General features: G+C 47.8%; 1 protein-coding gene and 1 pseudogene across 4 annotated transcripts in view; both read right to left on the bottom strand.

The window, feature by feature from the left end:
* The window catches only part of CDH1 (cadherin 1), a 102,318-nt gene that overhangs the window by 40,231 nt on the left and 41,923 nt on the right, over positions 1-20,164 (bottom strand). The window lies entirely within an intron of this gene.
* On the bottom strand, positions 7,811-8,258 carry LOC112613987 (annotated as a pseudogene). The gene has a single exon (XR_003117023.1). The product of XR_003117023.1 is annotated as a 60S ribosomal protein L34 pseudogene (transcript).

Genomic DNA, 20,164 nt, shown 5'->3' with positions numbered 1-20,164 from the left:
CTCTATATTATTTTCAGAAGACGTTGGGCTTTAAGGGCAGGGGCCTGCTATGAAAGGCAGCAAACCATAGTGGAGTTATTTGGTAACCAGTGGAATAACCCAGTGTCTTAGACACAGCTAGCTGGAAGCAGTGTTTTGCCCACGCTGCACACAAAGGGCACATTATGGACTGCCTCCCTCTTTCCCACAGCAAACACCAAAGAATACTGCATTTAGCAATCTTTTTTTTTAAAGACAGAATCTCGCACCATCGCCCAGGTTGGAGTGCAATGGCAGGATCTCAACTCACTGCAACCTCCGCCTCCCAGGTTCAAGCCATTCTCCTGCCTCAGCCTCCTGAGTAGCTGGAATTACAGGCACCCGCCACCACGCCCGGCTAATTTTTTGTATTTTTAGTAGAGACGGGGTTTCATTATGTTGGTCAGGATGACCTTGAACTCCTGACCTCGTGATCCACCCACCTCGGCCTCCCAAAATGCTGGGATTACAGGCGTGAGCTATCGCACCCGGCCTGCATTTAGCTTTATTCAAAGACCATTTGAACTTGAGAGCTCCGCCTCAGTTATGCACAAAAACTGGAGGACAAGATCAGAGAACTGGCTGGGTGTGGTGGCTCATGCCTATAATCCCAGCACTTTGGGAGGCCAAGGCAGGTGGATCACCCGAGGTCAGGAGTTCAAGACCAGCCTGGTCAACCTGGTGAAAGCCTGTCTCTACTAAAAATATGAAAAATTAGCCAGGAGTTGTGGCAGGCACCTGTAATCCCAGCTACTCAGGAGGCTGGGACAGAATTGCTCGAACACAGGAGGCAGAGGTTGCAGTGAGCCGAGATTGCACCACTGCACTCCAGTATAGGTGACAGAGCAAGACTCTATCTCAAAAAAAAAAAAAAAAAAAAAAATCAGAGAACTAGCCAGGCGTGGTGGCTCACACCTGTAATCTCAGTATTTTGCAAGGCCAAGGCGGGGGATCACTTGAGCCCAGGAGTTTGAGACTAGCCTGGGCAACATAGTGAGACCCCATCTCTTAAAATTAAAAAAAAAAAAAAATGAAATCTAACTTGATGGAAGAAAGGAATCCTGGGAAGACAGCCTCATTCAGCTAGTTAGGCATTTTTCTTTTTGCTGGTTAGGGACAGTGTTTCTAACTCCATCTCCACAGATACTACTGCCTATAAGATTTCCTTCCAGGCTATTTTCTTAGATGACACTGGGGATTCTGGTATGTGTTCTTTTAATGAATGTTCATGAAATCAGTAAACATTACAGGTTTATTGAGCACTCATGCTCAGCAGAAAATGTAATTCTATGTTTACAAATGCAAGACTAGCATGAGCAACATAGCGAAGCCTCATTTTCTACCAAAAACAGAAAATCTAAAAAGTTAGCCCGGCATGTTGGTGCACGCGTAGTCCCGGATCTTAGGGAGGCTGAGGCAGAAAGGTTGCTTGAGCCCAGAAGTTGGAGTCTGCAGTGTGCCACGACTGTACCACCACACTCCACCCTAGGTGACAAAGCAAGATCCCATCTCTAAAATTATAGTAATAAAAATTAAAATAACGAATTTTTAAAAATGAAACTGCAAAGGAACGAACAATCAGGCCTCCGGTTTGTCCACACTAGGGGCATGTTGAAAAGGATATTCAAGTTCCACCAAGAAGACTGACTCTCACTTGATAAGTCTCTAATGGTGTGTGTCCATTTGCTACTAAGAACTATGCACAAGGCCGGGTATGGTGGCTCATGCCTGTAACCCAACACTTTGGGAGGCAGAGGCAAGAGGATTGCTTGTGTCCAGGAGTTTGAGACCACCTTGGGCAAGAGAGCAAGACCGTGTCTCTATAAAAAACTCAAAAAGTCAAAAATTAGCTGGGAGCAGTGGTGTGTGCCTGTAGTCCCAGTTACTCGGGAGGCTGAGACAAGAGGATTGCTTGAGCTCAGGAGGTCGAGGCTGCAGTGAGCTGTGATGGCAGCACTGCACTCAGCCTGGGCAACAGAGTGAGACCTTGTATCAAAAAACAAAAACAAAAACAAGACTATGGACAACAACAACAATCTATATCCTTATTAGATAAAGCAGTCCTGTGTGGTAGGGATTTTAGCATTCCCCCATCTTTTTTTATTTTTTGAGACAGAGTCTTGCCCTGTTGCCCACACTGGAGTGCAGTGGTGCAATCTCAGTTCACTGCAACTTCTGCCTCTCGGGTTCAAGGGATTCTCCTGCCTCAGCCTCCTGCCTCCTGGGTTCAAGGGATTCTCCTTCCTCAGCCTCCCAAGTAGCTGGGATTACAGGCGTGCACCATCCCGCCCAGCTAATTTTGTATTTTTTCACTAGAGACGAGGTTTCACCATCTTGGTCAGGCTGGTCCTAAACTCCTGGCCTTGAGCGATCCATCCATCTTGGCTTCCCCAAGTGCTGGGATTATAGGCGTGAACCACTGTGCCTGGCCAGCATCCCTTTTTTTTTTTTTTTTTTTGAGACAGCGTCTCGCTCTGTTGCCCAGGCTGGAGCAGTGGGGTGATCTCAGCTCACTGCAAGCTCCGCCTCCCAAGTTCACGCCATTCTGCCTCAGCCTCCAGAGTAGCTGGGACTACAGGTACCCGCCACCACGCCCAGCTAAATTATTTTTTATTTTTAGTAGAGACGGGGTTTCACCGTGTTAGCCAGGATGGTCTCGATCTTCTGACATTGTGATCCACCCACCTCAGCCTCCCAGAGTGCTGGGATTACAGGCATGAGCCACCAGGCCTGGCTGCATCCCTTTCTTATAAATGGGGAAACAGAGATGAACTTAACCAAGTTCCATAGCTATGAAGTGATGGAAGCTGTGGTCTGATACTACTTAGCCGCCAGGACTCACCAGGCAGACTGTCTGTTAGTACCGATGAGCCATTCACAAGTCTGCTGGCTGAATGGATACTAAGAAGTTACTTCTCACAAAAGAATAGGGCAGTTGGAGAGTAGCTTGAATGAGAATAACAGCAAAAGCATCATTATACACACTCCCTCTCTTCTTGGATGAAAACTGAGCCTTGGAAATCCAGTTCCAGGCCTCAGAGAAACCTAAGGATATTCCACCAGCCACACAGAGGAGGAAGTGCTATACTTCAGTTTCAAAAAGGTCTCGCTGTATGTTACCACTTTGCATAAGCTGAAATAAGTCAAAGTTCCTCTAAACTGCCAACGTCAACAGCAACGTTTTTCCAGGGAAGATAAGCAGGTTGGAGTATCACGTTGCACAACCATGCCTCTTAACGTGCCCACAACATCCTTGCAATGTGCTCTCAGGACGGCAGCTGAGGCTCCTGCACCCCTGTTGACAGGCAACCCCCATGGGTTCCCAGGGATTGGAAGTTAATTTGCATGAAGCTTATCAAGTCCCTTCTAACGTCCCCCAAACATATGTGCCCAGAACAAATTATATATCGTCTCTGTCTTCACTGAGCTACACCCTGAAAACAGATGTCAACAATGAGCGCTGCCTAGATGGGAAGCAGGGGGCAAAGTCCCCTTGGCTTCTGTCCCCATCAAAGCAGACAGGGGTGGAGAGAGGAAACAGTTACATTGAAGATAAGGAAAAATTAGCCCAGGACCTTTTACCCTTTACTTTGTGAAGGGGGAGAAACAAGGCTAAAGGTGTAAGCCATCGCCCTTGACTTTTTCCCTTTGTTTAAGATGAGTCAAGAGACTTGGTCACACTGGCAACTGGTGTCTTTTTGATTTCCCAACCATGGTTCTGCTTGGACAAATGCTGTTTCCTTCTCTGTCAGCAAACACCATGGGTGTTGATCGGAACCAGCCTGGCGGGGAAGGGTCATGAATGGCGCTTCTGGAATTGATTAAAAGTCAGTGTTGCCAGGCGTGCTGACTCACGCCTGTAATCCCACCACTTTGGGAGGCTGAGGTGGGTGGATCACTTGATGTCAGGAGTTCAAGACCAGCCTGGCCAATATGGTGAAACTCCATCTCTACTAAAAATACAAAAATTAGCTGGGCGTGGTGGTGCATGCCTGTAATCCCAGCTACTCGGGAGGCTGAGGCGGGAGAATTGCTTGAACCCGGGAGGTGGAAGTTGAAGTGAGTTGAGATTGCGCCACTGCCCTCCAGCCTGGGCGACAGAGCAAGACTCCATCTCAAAAAAAATAAAAGAAGTCAATGTTTAGGCCGGGTATGGTGGCTCATGCCTGTAATCACTGCACTTTGGGAGGCCGAGGCAGGTGGATCACCTGAGGTCAGGAGTTTGAGACCAGCCTGATCAACATGGTGAAACCCAATCTCTATAAAAATTCAAAAATTAGCTGGGCATGGTGGTGGGCGCCTGTAACCCCAGCTACTCAAGAGGCTGAGGCAGGAAAATTATTGAATCTGGGAGACAGAGATTGCAGCAAGCCAGGATCATGCCACTGCACTCCAGCCTGGGTGACACAGTGAGATTCAATCTCAAAAAAAAAAAAGAAAAAAAAGTCAGCGTTTATATTTTTACATTCGTGTGAATGGCATCAGACTAAGGTGGGTTCAAATCCCAGTGTTGCTTCATAGGTGCCACCGTAGGCAAATTATTTTAACCTCCTTCAAGCATCAGGTCCCCCATTCTATAAAAGGCAGACAACCAGGTGCGATGGCTCACGCCTGTAATCCCAGCACTTTGGGAGGCCGATGCAGGCGGATCACTTGAAGTCAGGAGTTTGAGACCAGCCTGGTGAAATGGCGAAACCTTGTCTCTATTAAAAATACAAAAAACTGGCCGGGCGCGGTGGCTCAAGCCTGTAATCCCAGCACTTTGGGAGGCCGAGGCGGGTGGATCACGAGGTCAGGAGATCGAGACCATCCTGGCTAACATGGTGAAACCCCGTCTCTACTAAAAAAAAAAAAATACAAAAAACTAGCCGGGCGTGGTGGCGGGCGCCTGTAGTCCCAGCTACTCGGAGGCTGAGGCAGGAGAATGGCGTGAACCCGGGAGGTGGAGCTTGCAGTGAGCCGAGATCGCGCCACCGCACTCCAGCCTGGGCGACAGAGCGACACTCCGACTCAAAAAAAAAAAAAAAAAATACAAAAAATTAGCCAGGCGTGGTGGCGTGCACCTGTAGTCCCAGCTACTTGGGAGACTGAAGCAGGAGAATCGCTTGAATCTGGGAGGTGGAGGTTGCAGTGAGCTGAGATCACACCACTGCACTCCAGCATGGGCAACAGAGAGAGACTCCATCTCAAAAAAATAAACAAACAAAATATAAAAGGCAGACGTCTCCACCTCCTTTGAGGGATTGCTTCAAGGATTCTTCCTTCAGTACATCTTTAGCAAGCCGCCCTTCCTCTCTTTGTCAAGCATCATCCTAAGGCCTGAGAAATACAGCAATGGACAAAGCAAAGTCCCTGACCTCATGGGGCTTTCATTTCAATGTCAAATAGATCATTAACAAATAAATCAATAAGTAATCATGGTAGCTCATGCCTGTAATCCCAGCACTTTGGGAGGCCAGGGTGAGGGAATCACTTGAGCCCAGGAATTTGAGACTAGCCTGAGCAACACAGCAAGACCCCATCTCTACAACAAATTAAAAATTAACTGGGTGTGGTGGTACGTGTCTGTAGTCCCAGCTACTTAGGAGGCTGAGGCAGGAGGAACACCTGACCCCAGGAGGTCGAGGCTGCAGTGATCTGTGACTGTGTCACTGGACTCCAGCCTGGGCGACAGATTGAGATGCTAGCTCCAAAAAAAAAAAAAAAAAGAAAAAGAAAAAGAAAAAAAGTATCAGGAATGAAAAGTGTAACAGATAAATATAAGCAGGTAAGGAATTTCCAAGGGCTTTATGCGAGAGGCAGGACAACTTACTAAATAAAGGACATTAGGGAATATTAGGGCATATGAAAGAATAAAGGGAAGTGAAAGAGACTGCCCCAGCGTCAAGCTGTGTGCTAACATAAGGGAGACAGCAGGCAGCAGTGTGGGGGGAAACAGTTCCAAGGTCTACTCAAAGCCTGCACACCTACTGTGTGCATGCCTGCTGCATGGGGGGCAGCCTGTTGTAGTACTGAAGATCCAGCCACAAGCACAACTGATAACCACTCCTGCCCACCCAGGGCCAACATTCAAGTGGAATTAACATGATTTTAGCACAGGCCTATGAGAAAGCTTAGCTCTTGTTCCTGAGGGCCAGATTGCCTCCCCATGCCCCATGCCCTTCTTGACAACAAGGCCAGAAGAGAACTTAGTTTTAAATCATTTCTCTTTCCAGGCCTCTCCCAGAGAGTACAGAAACAGCCAGTGTGCCCACTGATTAACAACCCCACCCAGTTTCATCTCAATATTCCTGCCTGGATTGGGATCTGGTGCCTTGACTGGAGAAGCTGGGGTTGCTTCTCTGCTCAAGTCAAAACCAACTGCTTGGTTTCAATCTTCCAGAGTCAACACCAACTGGCAAGGAATCTCATCTCAATTCGTTTTAAAGAAGAGGGGAGAGAAACAACTTATCTCCATTCTAGCAAGGAGCTGGCAGCGACATTAGGCCTCCTGCAGAGGCGGAGGCTGGAGGGCGACTGCTTCCCCACCTGTCTGAGGGAGGGAAATGTGTTTGATTTCCTCAAAAAGAGTAAGGAGAATGGGGAGGCCCTCTGGGTTCCACAGCAAATTGGAGGGGCTTTCTTGTCCCAGTTGTGGCTGCATGCGTAACACACAGCCTGTCTGCCAAAACAGAGGCCATAACTGATCATTTTCATGGACTACAACCCAGGAACATTCCTGTGGTCAGGGTGCGCAACTCTAGGAACTGTTTGCTTAATGAGTAGAAAGAAAATCGGCACAGTTTCTTCCTCCTTTTTCTTTCTGTTGCATTCCCCGAGGCAAGGGAGGCCCCACGTACTGAATTCCAAAGCTGCTAAATCCCTACTCCCCTCTCCCCGTGCTGTCCCGTGCAGAAAAGGGCAGCTGACAGACCTGAGATGTGGGAGAACAAGTCTTGGGCCCTCATAGACAGTAGTAAGGCTTAGATTCCCATTGGTGAAATAAAGCGTGCACCAAAATGCCTCCTAACATCATTTCCGTCCAGGTCTAATGTGCTGCACAGAGACTTTCCTGGTTTTTGTTGTTGTTGTTTTTTTTGTTTTTTTTGAGACGGAGTTTTGCTCTTGTTGTCCAGGCTGGAGTACAGCGGCATAATCTCGGCTCACGGCAACCTCTGCCTCCCGGGTTCAAATGATTCTCCTGCCTCAGCCTCCTGAGTAGCTGGGATTACAGGCGTGCCGCACCACACCCAGCTAATTGTGTATTTTTACTAGAGACAGGGTTTCTCCATGTTGGTCAGGCTGGTCTCCAACTCCCAACCTCCAGCCTCCCCAAGTGCTGGGATTACAGGCATGAGCCACCAGGCCCAGCCTCCTGGGGCACTTTTTAAAAATACTCAGCCAGGGCCCCGCCTCAGACTAACTGAATCCAGATGTCCAGGGCTGGGGCAGTAGCAACTAAGGAGTGAGGGATTTCTTCTGGAGGTGATGAAAATGTTACAAAATTGATTGTGGTGATGCTTGCTTACGTCTGTGACTATAAGGGAAACTGTTAAATTCTACACTTTAAATGGTGTAATGTATGCTATGTGGATTATGTTTCAGTAAAGCTGTTACCAAAAAAAAAAAAAGGATGAGCCAATCACACAAAGTATTCACAAGCCCATCTGTGCAGAGAGCTCACTGCTAACACCTGCTATGTGTCCTTCAGATCCTGGTCTACACCCCTTTCCTAATTCATTTACTCCCTTCTCCTGCATCCCTTTACATCCTGTTTCTCCAAAATTAGGTTCTGGGCATTATTCTATTTTTTTTTTTTTTTTTTTTTTTTACAGCAAGTCTTTTCATTTTTATTACTCAAAAAAGTTTCATCTTTTTTATTTAGCTTTCTGACTCTGTGTTTGTGCCTTCAACACTTTCACAACGATTTTCTGCTCCTTGATAAGGAAAGCACGCTTGATCCTGTCACGAACACATTTAGCACACATGGAACCACCATAGGCCCTGCTGACATGTTTCTTTGTTCTGGACAATCTCATAAGAACTTTAGGTCTTACAGCACAAACCCCTCAAAGTCTGCCTGGGCACACACCACATGCAGATTTTGGTGCTTTCCCAACCTTCTTGGTATAAAGGTAAACAATTCTATTACCAGGGGTTCGGGACAGCCTAGTTTTGTTAGAGGCTGTATTGTAGGAAAGCCTACGTCGGTATGTCAAACGCTGGACCATTGTGAGTGCCTGCAGACAACGTCCCCGGAAGACGAAGAAAAATCGCATTATTCTATTTTTAAACACCTGGCCAGATGCGGTGGCTCATGCCTGTAATCCCAGCACTTTGGGGAGGCTGAAGTGGGCGGATCACTTGAGTCCAGGTCCAGTCAAGACCAGCCTGGGCAACATGGGGAAAGCCCATCTCTACAAATAATACAAAAAAATTAGCTGGGCATGGTGGCATGCACCTGTAGTCCCCATTACCTGGGGGGGCTTAGGTGGGAGGATCACTTGAGCTGGGGACATAGAGGCTGCAGTGAGTCATTTTTCTGCCACTGCACTCCAGTTTGGGTGACAAAGTGAGAACGGATCCTCCTGTCCAACTTTCTTTTCTTTTATCCATTCATTCATTTTTTGAGACAGAGTCTTGCTCTGCCACCCAGGCTGGAGTGGAGTGGCATGATCTCAGCTCACTGCAACCTCTACCTCCTGGGTTCAAGTGATTCTCCTGCCTCCGCCTCCCAAGTAGCTGGGATTACAGGTGCACACCACCATACTCGGCTAATTTTTTTGTTTTTTTAGTAGAGACGGGGTTTCTCCATGTTGGCCAGGCTGGTCTTGAACTCCTGACCTTGTGATCCACCCATCTCAGACTCCCAAAATGTTGAGATTACAGGCGTGAGCCACCGCGCCCAGCCCCAACTTTCTTATTTCACATTTACCCATTTAAAAAAACAACTTATAGTTATATATAGTCAACCTATAAAGTGATTAGGATGGGTAAAATATGGTATAGCTACTCAGCAATAAAAAGGATCAAACACCGCAAAACGCAGTAGCATAGATGAACCTTAAAAGCATTACACTGAGTGAAAGAAGCTATTCACCAACGTACACAGTTCATATGAAAAATCTAGAAAACTATAGACAAAAAGCAGATCAATGGTTATCTGGAGCTGAGCTAGGCTTAACTACCAATAGGCCCACGGGAACTTGGGAAGTATTCTAAAACTGGATTGTGGTGACAGCTGAACAGCTGTGTATATTTATAAAAATTATCTAACTGTACACTTACAGTGGGTAAATTGTGTGATATGTAAATTAAATATCAATGAACCAGTAAGAAATATATAGCTATTAGGGTCTCTTGGGGAATACCCCATGAGTCAAAGTCCTATGGTTCAAAAATGAAACAATCCAGGCACCCAAAAATGCCAAGGTTATGAAAAAGTGCAGAGAAGAGAAGCCATAAACAATTCTTAATTAACAGTAGGCTGAGTGTAGTGGCTCACACCTGTAATCCCAGCACTTTGGGAGGCCAAGGTGGGCGAATCACTTGAGGCCAGGAGTTTAAGACAGGCCTGGCCAACATGGTGAAACCTCGTCTCTACTAAAAATACAAAAAATTAGCCGGCCATGGTGGCACATGCCTATAATCCCAGTTATTTAGGATGCTGAGGCAGGAGAATTGCTTGAACCCAGGAGGCAGAGATTGCAGTGAGCTGAGATTGCACCATTGCACTCCAGCCTGGATGACAAAGCAAGACTCTGTCTCCAAAAAAATAAATAAATAAACAATAGTTATAGGCTGGGCATAGTGGTTCACGCCTATAATCCCAGCACTTTGGGAGGCTGAGGTGGGAGGATCACTTGAGGCCAGGAGTTTGAGACCAGCCTGGGCAACCTAGTAGGATCCCATCTCTATTAAAAAAAAATCAACAACCAAAAACTAAAAACAAAAAATCTTATTGAGAGTAAATATTCACGATGACAGTCATTACGTGTGGGAACTGTGCACTTTACATTGACTCCTATGTTGCTGTGAGGCAGGTAGGGGTTTTAACCCCCTTAATGCTGATGAGCAACGGAGGCGAAAGGCTGAAGTCATTTGCTCAAGGTCAGGGCCTTGTCAAGGTCACAAAGCAGGTCAGCCTCTGAAGGAACATGCGCCCCAGAACCAGCCAGCACCAAAACTTCTGTTCTTCAGTACTAGGCTTGCGGAGGGAGAGAAATTCCAGAGGTAGTTAACAGCAATATGGGATGGGTAAAAGTAACCACAGACTTTTCTCTATAAAAAACACAACCCAGATATAAACACACATCAATGTAGGGCCACATTTTCTAAGCACTGGCCGACCCCAAAATGTGCTGAATCTGGCTGCGAAAACACAGGAAGCCGTTGTGGAATTCAGAACCTTTGAATCATTCAATAACTCAAGAACAAGATCTGGAAACCTTCTACAAAGAATGAATATGAGGCTTGCACTACTTTCAGATGTGGGCTGTGCTGGAAAAGCTTGGACCCTCTGCCTCTGACCTTTGGAACAAAACTCAAACAGCGCAAGAGAAGAGCTGGAAGCCAATGCTGCGAAGTGAGGCATTTCCCACAGTCTCCAGGTCACATGCACTTGCAGATGACTGTACAACAAGTGCTCACTTGTCCAATAGAGCTCACAAGAGGGTGCCTCTTCTCTTTTAATGGATGCTAGCATCATTTTTCAATATCAAGAACAAATAAGCATTGATGGGAAAGGCAGCTGCTTCCAAGAGCATTTGCTGAATCTACTCTGACTGCCTGGAAAGGTAACTGCTCAGACTATATGTGTGCCTTTGCTCAGTCTCCTGAGAAATGAAGCCTACAACCCATGCTGCAGCCTTCTGAATACCAAAAAAAAAAAAAAAAAGAAAGAAAAAGAAAAAAAGACAGCAGAAAGATCTCAGACTGGGGTGTTCACTTCAAGAATTCCAAGTAGGGTCAGGCACAGTGGCTCACCCCTGTAATCCCAGCACTTTGAGAGGCCAAGGCACGTGGATCACCAGAGGTCAGGGGTTCAAGACCAGGCCGGGCGCGGTGGCTCAAGCCTGTAATCCCAGCACTTTGGGAGGCCGAGACGGGCGGATCACAAGGTCAGGAGATCGAGACCATCCTGGCTAACACGGTGAAACCCCGTCTCTACTAAAAATACAAAAAACTAGCCGGGCGAGGTGGCGGGCGTCTGTAATCCCAGCTACTCGGGAGGCTGAGGCAGGAGAATCTCTTGAACCCAGGATGCGGAGGTTGCAGTGAGCCAATATCGCACCACTGCGCTCCAGCCTGGGCAACAGAGCAAGACTGTCTTAAATTTAAAAAAAAAGAATTCCAAGTAGGCAAAAATAATAAGAAAAGAAAAGAGCATGAAGAAGAGTGACCCACAGGTACCAGAATCCGACTGTGGCATATGCTGGAGGACAGTCACAGGTCACTCACAAGATGCTGTGGTACTGTTGCTACCACAAGGAGATAGGGCACCTGTTCCAGCAGTGGTTCTCCAGCCTTTTATTTTCCTGGTTGCTGCTCTTGCAGAAAGGCTCCATGGGCCATTTACCTGGCCTGTTCCCATTTTCCAATGTGAAATTGGAAAGCTCGCACACAAAAATGACGTATGTAAAAGGTTATTCACTAAGGCATTGTTTGTGCTAGCAAAACATGGGCAACAGCCCAAATAGCCATCAATAGAGGATTAAATTGTGGAATTTCCTTGCAATGAAATACTATGAACCTATTAAAAAAAAAAAAAAAAAAAAAAAAAAAAAAAAAGCTCTTTATGCTCTCTAGGGCAATGATCTTCAAGATACATTATTGTTTGCTGATAAAACCAAGTGCAAAGCAGCACTATCTTTTGTGTAACTAAAAAGAAGGGAATAAGAAATAAGTTTATGCCTGTAATGCCAGCATTTTGGGAGGCTGGGGCAGGAGGATCGATGGAACCCAGGAGTTTGAGTCTGCAGTGAGCCATGACTGCACAACTGCATTCCAGCCTGGGCCACAGAACAAGACTCTGTCTTGATCAGGCATGGTAGCTCACACCTATAATCCTAGTACTTTGGGAAGCTGGGGTGGGTGGATCACTTGAGGTCAGGAGTTGGAGACCAGCCTGGCCAACATGGTAAAACCCCGTTTCTACTAAAAATATAAAACTTAGCTGGGCATGGTAGTGTGTGCCTGTAGTCTCAGCTTCTTGGGAGGCTGAGGCAGGAGAATCACTTGATCCTGGGAGGCAGAGGTTGCACTGAGACAAGATCGCGCCACTGTACTCCAGCCTGGGCGACAGAGCGAGATTCCATCTCAAAAAAAAAAAAAAGAACACGACTCTGTCTCAAAGAATATATGTTCATATTTGTTTATAGTTATATACAGAACTTTAAAAGACACTAACGGCCGGGCGCGGTGGCTCAAGCCTGTAATCCCAGCACTTTGGGAGGCCGAGGCGGGTGGATCACGAGGTCAGGAGATCGAGACCATCCTGGCTAACATGGTGAAACCCCGTCTCTACTAAAAATACAAAAAACTAGCCGGGCCTGGTGGCGGGCGCCTGTAGTCCCAGCTACTCGGAGGCTGAGGCGGGAGAATGGCGTGAACCCGGGAGGTGGAGCTTGCAGTGAGCCGAGATCGCGCCACCGCACTCCAGCCTGGGCGACAGAGCGAGACTCCGTCTCAAAAAAAATAAAAAATAAAAAAAAATAAAAGACACTAACAAGTGAGATTTTAGGTATGGGGGAGGCACGTTATTAGACCAAAGGGGGACAGGGTGGGAGCAGAACTTTTCATTGTATACTGTTTAGATTATTTGATTTTTTCCAATGGTGCCCATGTGAACATATGACCTATTCAGAAAGTTAAAAATAATTCCTTCTTGTAATCACAGTGCAACAGGCATGAGGGTGAAAGTCATCTGCTAAAATGACCGTACAGGAGGGTAGGAGTGGCCCCCTCCCGCCTCACCCTCCTGAGTCACTGGGATTAGAGACAGGAAACACTGGACCTAGGAACTGAAGCTGTTAAAAAAAAAAAAAAAAAAGAATGGAATTGGAGGTTAGTATTCTAAGTGAAGTAACTCAGGAATGGAAAACCAAACATTGTATGTTCTCACTCATAAGTGGGAGCTAAGCTATGAGGATGCAAAGGCATAAAAATGATACAATGGACTCTGCGGATTTTAGGGGAAAGGGCGGGAAGGGGGTGAGGGATAAAAGACTACACAGTGTACACAGGTACAGTGTACACTGCTCCGATGATGGGTGCACCAAAATCTCAGAAATCACCACTAAAGAACTTATTCACGTAACCAACACCACCTGCTCCCCAAAAACCTATTGAAATAATAAAAAAGTTTAAAAAAAACCACACACATGCAAAGGATCAAGAAAAAAAAAAGTAGGGGATCACGTGTGAACTGCTTACAATTTACTCCACAGGAGGAAACATTGTATTTTTACAAACACTCAGAGGACTTAGGAAGTAAGTTGTCGACCAGTCAGAAGGCTCTTTGCAACCACTCCCAGAGGACTGGCACCCCTCTGAGAATCTTAGCAATGCAGGATGCAGGAGACCAGAGGGAGGGGTCCGTGTGAGTGGTGGAAAGGAGGATGACCCACACATGATGGGAGAGGGAAGGGGGTACTGCCGGCGGATGATGGTCAGCTGGTCTAGCAAAAAAAATGCTGGATGCCAGTTGACCAGAGTCAGATGACCAGCTTCTCTCTGGAGCGTTTCAGGCAAGCCCCTTGCATTTTTTCCGGGTTCGTTTTATCGTCTGTAATGCACAGAGGTAGAACTGTACCAGCAAAGATGTGGGGCTCAAAGACTTTGGACATCATGGCAAGCAGGAACCAGTATGGCTTTTTAAGAGAACATTCTGATCATGTTTATAGATTTTACATGCATAAATCCTTTCTTTCAGCAAAGCCCAATTTTAGGACTTCATCTCACAGAGGGACTCACACATTGCATGAGGGCAGATATACAGAGGGCCACTACCAGCTTGTTTACGATGGCAAAAGATAGACACATCATTGACAGAGGGCTGGGTAAATCAATGATGGGCATCCACTCAATGGAAAATGATGCAAAAATTAAAAACCGTGAGGGACCAGGCACGGTGGCTCACGCCTAAATCCCAGCAATTTGGGAGGCCCAGTTGGGCAGATCGCTTGAGGTCAGGAGTTCAAGACCAGCCTGGCCAACATGGTGAAACCCCATCTCTACTAAAAATACAAAAGTTAGCCAGGCATGGTGGTGGGTGCCTGTAGTCCCAGCTACAAGGGAGGCTGAGGCATGAGAATTGCTTGAACCCGAGAGGTGGGGGTTGCAGTGAGTCCAGATCATGCCACTGCACTCCAGCCTGGATGACAGAGCGAGACTCTGTCTCAAAATAAATAAATAAAATGAATGAGGGAGCTGTTTAAAAAAGAATCAAGTTAAGTGTATATGTAATAACATGGGAAGAATCTGTCTTTAAAGAGCACAAAGCTAAATAGGATAGGGAATAGGCTTAGAATATCTTCAGAAGGAGGCCGGGCGCGGTGGCTCAAGCCTGTAATCCTGGCACTTTAGGAGGCCGAGACGAGCCGATCACGAGGTCAGAAGATCGAGACCATCCTGGCTAACACGGTGAAACCCCATCTCTACTAAAAAATACAAAAAACTAGCCGGGCGAGGTGGCGGGCGCCTGTAGTCCCAGCTACTCGGGAGGCTGAGGCAGGAGAATGGCGTAAACCCGGGAGGCGGAGCTTGCAGTGAGCTGAGATCGCGCCACTGCACTCCAGCCTGGGCAACAGAGCGAGACTCCATCTCAAAAAAAAAAACAAAAAACAAAAAAAAAAGAATATCTTCAGAAGGAAATAAGAAATCAGCAACAGTGCTTGTCTCAGATGAACTGCTGACAGGCGGAGCTTTTAGGCTCTTAGGTACCATTTAAATTGGCTTGTGTTTGTCTTTCCATGTTCACATATACAAACGCTTTTCTTTTCTTTTTTTGAGACACTCTGTCACCCAGGCTGGAGTGCAGTGGCGCAATCTCAGCTCACTGCAACCTCCACCTCCTGGGTTCAAGCGATTCTCGTGCCTCAGCCTCCCAAGTAGCTGGGATTACAGGCATGAGCCACCACGCCCGGCTAATTTTTGTATTTTTAGTAGAGACGGGGTTTCGCCATGTTACCCAGGCTGGTCTCAAACTCCTGAGCTCAGGATACCTGCCTGCCTCGGCCTCCCAAAGTGCTAGGATTACAAGAGTGAGCCACCACTCCTGGCCCTTTTTCTTTTCTTTAATGAGAGGGTTGAACCAAAGGAGGGATGGGTGTTCAGTTGACCATAATCTCAAAGGGTAACATATGATGTGGCTTCCAAAACCAGATTTCAGTTGCGTTTTCAGAAATGAGACACTCAGGATATGGGAGACCATATAGTCCTTCTCTGATTCTATTTGTGGTTTGATAAGTACATTCTCAGGGTTGCAATCTAATGATCTCAATGGTAAGTGCTGTTTTTCTTTCCAAGAGTCATGCTCTAAGAGGAACACTGACCCATGGAGCTGGTCCAGAGGCTGAGGGGCAGGGATGGGAAGGAGCCCTGTGTGGGGTGAGCGGCAGGAAACGGACTCATTGTCAACATTTCTAGTGCTGACTCCTTTGCGAAGGATCGGTCACAATGGCACCAGAGGGTAAGATGTGGGCCGGCGGAGAGAAGAAAAACAAGATAATCTGACCCTACACAGAACTAGGCTGCAGCCTTCTGAACGCCCCTCTCAAAGCACAAGTGGCTTCACCAGGTGCTGCTTCATAGAGCACTAACGGTCAGTGCTTAGGCCTGGAGTCTAGATAGATGGGGACTTTAAAGCGAACTGTGCCTCTGACTAGCTGTGTTAACTCCAGGAAAGTTCAGTAACGCTTGAGTCTTAGTTTCCTCTTCAACTACAGGGTGGCCCCCACCTGTCACAGTTGATGGGAACATTTGAAGAGTTTGTATGTGGTAAGCTGCTGCTCCCGTTCTGCCACAAATGGCTTCTGCAGAACTGGAAACTTCTGCAACTGCCTCTGAGGTCACCCTAAGGACAGTTAGTGCCCCCAAGGTGGATGTGCAGCTTCCTGGACAGGGCAACATCCCCAGGGCCTTCCCTGTAGAGTCAAATCCTGAGGGCGTGAACTGCCTCCCTGCGGCCCCCGTCCACACCCTCAGGATTGGCCACTCCTGCCTTTGGGTGTGGTGGTCCTTTGCCTGTAGGGGGTGCCTGTGGGGCCAGAAGGAAGTCCTGAACTTGAGAAAGTCAATCCTTCTCCACCCCTCTTGATCAAAGGTTTGATACTATGGGGAACAACAGCTGCCCACCCCAACCACTCCCTTCTCAGGCCATCTGGAAACATCTCTGTGGCCATGAAAGGAGTGTCTTGGGCTGCTGTTCTGCTTTTCTGACCCCTCCTTGAGGCTTTAGCAGTGAGTACCTAGGACTTGAGCCAAGGTTTGGGCTAGTGAGGGCGTCAAGGAAGATGTGGGCCCCCTGGAACTGTGGGTTAAGATATGGGTACCTGTGGGAGGCTCCGTGGCCTTCAACAGTCTCTCAAAGAGTCTCAGCTCCCAAAGGGGATCTCTGGATTAAAGACATCCAGAGGGGACTGGGCATGATTGCTCGGGCCTGTAATCCCAGCACTTTGGGAGGCTGAGGCAGGAGGATCACTTGAGTCCAGGAGTTTGAGACCAGACTGGGCAACATACTGAGACCCCTGTCGCTACAAAAAATTTAAAAATTGGCCGGGCATGGTGGTGCATGCCTGCAATCCCCACACTTTGGGAGGCCAAGGCGGGGTGGATCGCTTGAGGTCAGGAGTTCGACACCAACCTGGGCAACATGGCAAGACCACATCTCTAAAAAGAGAAAAAATTAGCCAGGTGTGGTGGCATGCTCCTGTAGTCCCAATTACTGGGCAGGCTGAGGTGGAGTTAATTGGTTGGGCCCAGGAGGTCAAGGCTGCAATGAGCCGTGATCACACCATTGCACTCCAGCCTGGATGAAAGAGTGAGACCCTAACTCTAAAAAAGAAAGAAGGAAAAATGAAAAGACATACTGAGGGGTTAAAATGAGTGCTGTGGGTGTGTGGGGGAGGTTGGAGAATGAAGGGGAGGCAACTGAGGCCACAATGTCTAATTGTTTCCAATACCCCACCCCCAACTCAAACCAGATAAATAATGTCAGGCCTCCTGCATGAGTGCTTTGAGTGCTGTGAATTACAAAATACAAAGCACAGCTGAGGAGTGGGGACAGGTGGGCAAAGAGGGGCCGGGAGAGGAGAACACAGAGACAGAACAGCTTGTCAGCCAACACTTCTTTCCCCACAGACCCAATTCATCTCTGTTTCATCTCTGGACGCCTGGACCACTGCAGTAGCCTCCTTAATCTTCCCAATTCTGGCCCAGGTTGCTACGGCCTCTTGTCTACACAATAGCCCCAGTGAGCTTGCTACAACCTCGGTCAGGCCATGATAAGCCACTGCTCTATGCAGAGTCCTCCAGAGACTCGCTTCTCCCAGAATGAAAGCCCAGCTCTCTACAGTGAGGCCTCAGCTACTTCTGTCTTTGTCACCAACTACCCTCATGTCACTTGCTCTGCTCAGGTAACACCCTGTAGGTAACCGTGGGCATGAAATCATGAGAATGAGGTGCAGTCCTAGCCAGCTTTAGAAGATGTGTGAAGTGATGGGAGAGCCGCTCCTGGTTCCTCAGCATTGTTCTCCTGGGGTTGACTCCAAGGTCCCTTAGCCAAAAACACACAATAAGGTAGTAAACGCTGTAGAGAAAACAATAAAACAGGGGCTGGGCATGGTGGCTCACGCCTGTAATCCCAGCACTTTGAGGTCGAGATGGGTAGATCACTTGAAATCAGGAGTTCAAGATCAGCCTGGCCAACATGGTGAAACCCCGTCTCTACTAAAAATACAAAAATTAGCCAGGTGTGGTGGCGCACACCTGTAATCCCAGCTACTTGGGAGGCTGAGGCAGGAGAATCACTTGAAACCAGGAGGCAGAGTTTGCAGTGAGCCAAGATCACGCCATTGCACTCCAGCCTGAGTGACAAAGGGAGACTCTGTCTCAAAATAAATAAATAAATAATAATAAAATAAACAGGGAGGAAGGATAAGGAGGGAGTGCTGGAGGCAGTGGGGTGCTATGTCAAAGGCAATGAAGGTGACTTAGAGCAAAGGCAGTTTTAACTGAGACCTGAGACTCGCTGGAAGGGAGGGAAGGAAGGAGAGAGGGAGAGAGTCACATGGTCCCTGGTGGAAGGACATTCCAGGCAGAGGGAAAAGCAGACACAACTTGGTTGGGAGCCAGTCCAGGGTGGCGGCTGAATAGAGCGAGTGACACAAGGGTAGTCAGTGACAAAGTCCGATGTAGCTGGAGCCTCATTGGAGAGAGCTGGGCTTTTATTCTGGGAGAAGTAAGAACTGTCTTGGAGTTCTTTATCTGCAGATCAGAGGGTTTGAGTTGGTGGTGGGGGGATTCGAAACAGCCAGACATTGTGGCCTCAGTTGCCTCCCTTTCATTCTCCAGCCTCCCTCCAACACCCCCAGCACTCATCTGTCGCCAGGCTGGAGTGCAGTGACGCGATCTTGGCTCACTGCAACCTCCACCTCCCGGGTTCAAGCGAGTCTCCTCAGCCTCCTGAGCAGCTGGGACTATAGGTGCACGCCAACACGCCCAACTAATTTTTGTATTTTTAGTAGAGACGAGGTTTTACCATGTTGGCCAGGATGGTCTCGGATCTCTTGACCTCGTGATCCACCTGCCTCAGACTCCCAAAGTGCTGGGATTACAGGTGTGAGCCATCGCGCCCGGCCAACCCCTCAGTTATTGACCCTATCAGAAGCACCAGGCAGAATTGCAGTCAATCTTCACAACAGCCTGGAAGGTGGGTACTGTGTTACTCCCATTTCACAGGTGAATAAAGCAATAGTCAGTGGTAAGGGATTTGTTCAAACCACACAGCTACAATAGCACACAGCAGAGCTGGGAATTGAACTCAGGCCTGCCGGACCCCAAAGCCCATCACCTTAACTTCCACCTAGCCCTGCCTCCCTGGATGATGTGCCTCCTTGACCCTCTGTGCAGGGAGTAAAGAGGCAGAGAGAGGCAAAGTTACCCAAGGAAGGCGGCAGCTTACAGATGGGAGCGGTTTGTTCCCAGGAGAAGCCACTGGGGCATCTCAGTCAAGCCCGCACGGCAGGTGGAAGGCTAAAAGTGCTGATGAGGCAGGCGGTGTGGATGTCTGACCAGGCCCATTTAGACCAGGCCTTTGGGGATTTCAGCAGCTCAGGAACTGGCTCTGAGCGCTGTAAATAAGTTGACTCAACACCTTGGCAGGAGATAGGGCTGTTTGGCCCTGGCAAAACCTGAAAGGCCACCTGGCTGTTCCCAAAGGCCTTAATTTGCTTAAATAATAGCAAAACCTCTGGTGTGAATTCCCAGAGAACTTCCTGCCTTCTGACATGAGCGGGCACACACCAAGGGAGCCAGGAAGAGAAACACCTCTCTCCCCCTCAATCAATTCCGCAGGAAAACTGCTTATTAACTAAATCAGGAGGCAGAGGCTTGCCGTGCATACCAGCGTTGTCAATGCACCGTTTCTGCTGACAGGGCAGGAGTTCAGACCAGTCAGGCTACTGCTTTCTCTTTTAAACACCCTTTTAAGCCATTAGCTTAGGCTCATCTGGAAAACCTGCCTGCCTGCCTTTTGATTACACACACAATATATCCAGCTTATCTTGGGTGTCCATTTCCTTCAGCAGGTAGGGAGCTGTGGTTTCCCAGAAGCCTTTCTGTTTCTGGGAAGGCTGCAAACCACGGCTCTGCTTCAGAGGGCAGGACCACGTGGAATCAGTGGGGCTCATAACTGTTTACTAAAAGCTCAGGCCTGGAGCTCTACTTACTAATGTGAACAAGAGCTATTTCACTAATGATGATTTGTTCCCCGTTGGCATTTCAAAAAACATTGAGATACCATTAACATGACACAAAATTTGCCAATTTAAAGTGTACAATTGGCTGGGCGCAGTGGCTCACACCTGTAATCCTGGCATTTTGGGAGGCCAAGGCGGGCGGATCACAAGGTCAGGAATTCGAGACCAGCCTGGCCAATATGGTGAAA

This window comes from Theropithecus gelada, chromosome 20 (genome assembly GCF_003255815.1).
Source record: "Theropithecus gelada isolate Dixy chromosome 20, Tgel_1.0, whole genome shotgun sequence".
NCBI classification, from domain to species: domain Eukaryota; kingdom Metazoa; phylum Chordata; class Mammalia; order Primates; family Cercopithecidae; genus Theropithecus; species Theropithecus gelada.
The sequence above is the reverse complement of the archived record's forward strand: the minus strand, read 5'-3'. Positions and strand labels throughout refer to the sequence as shown.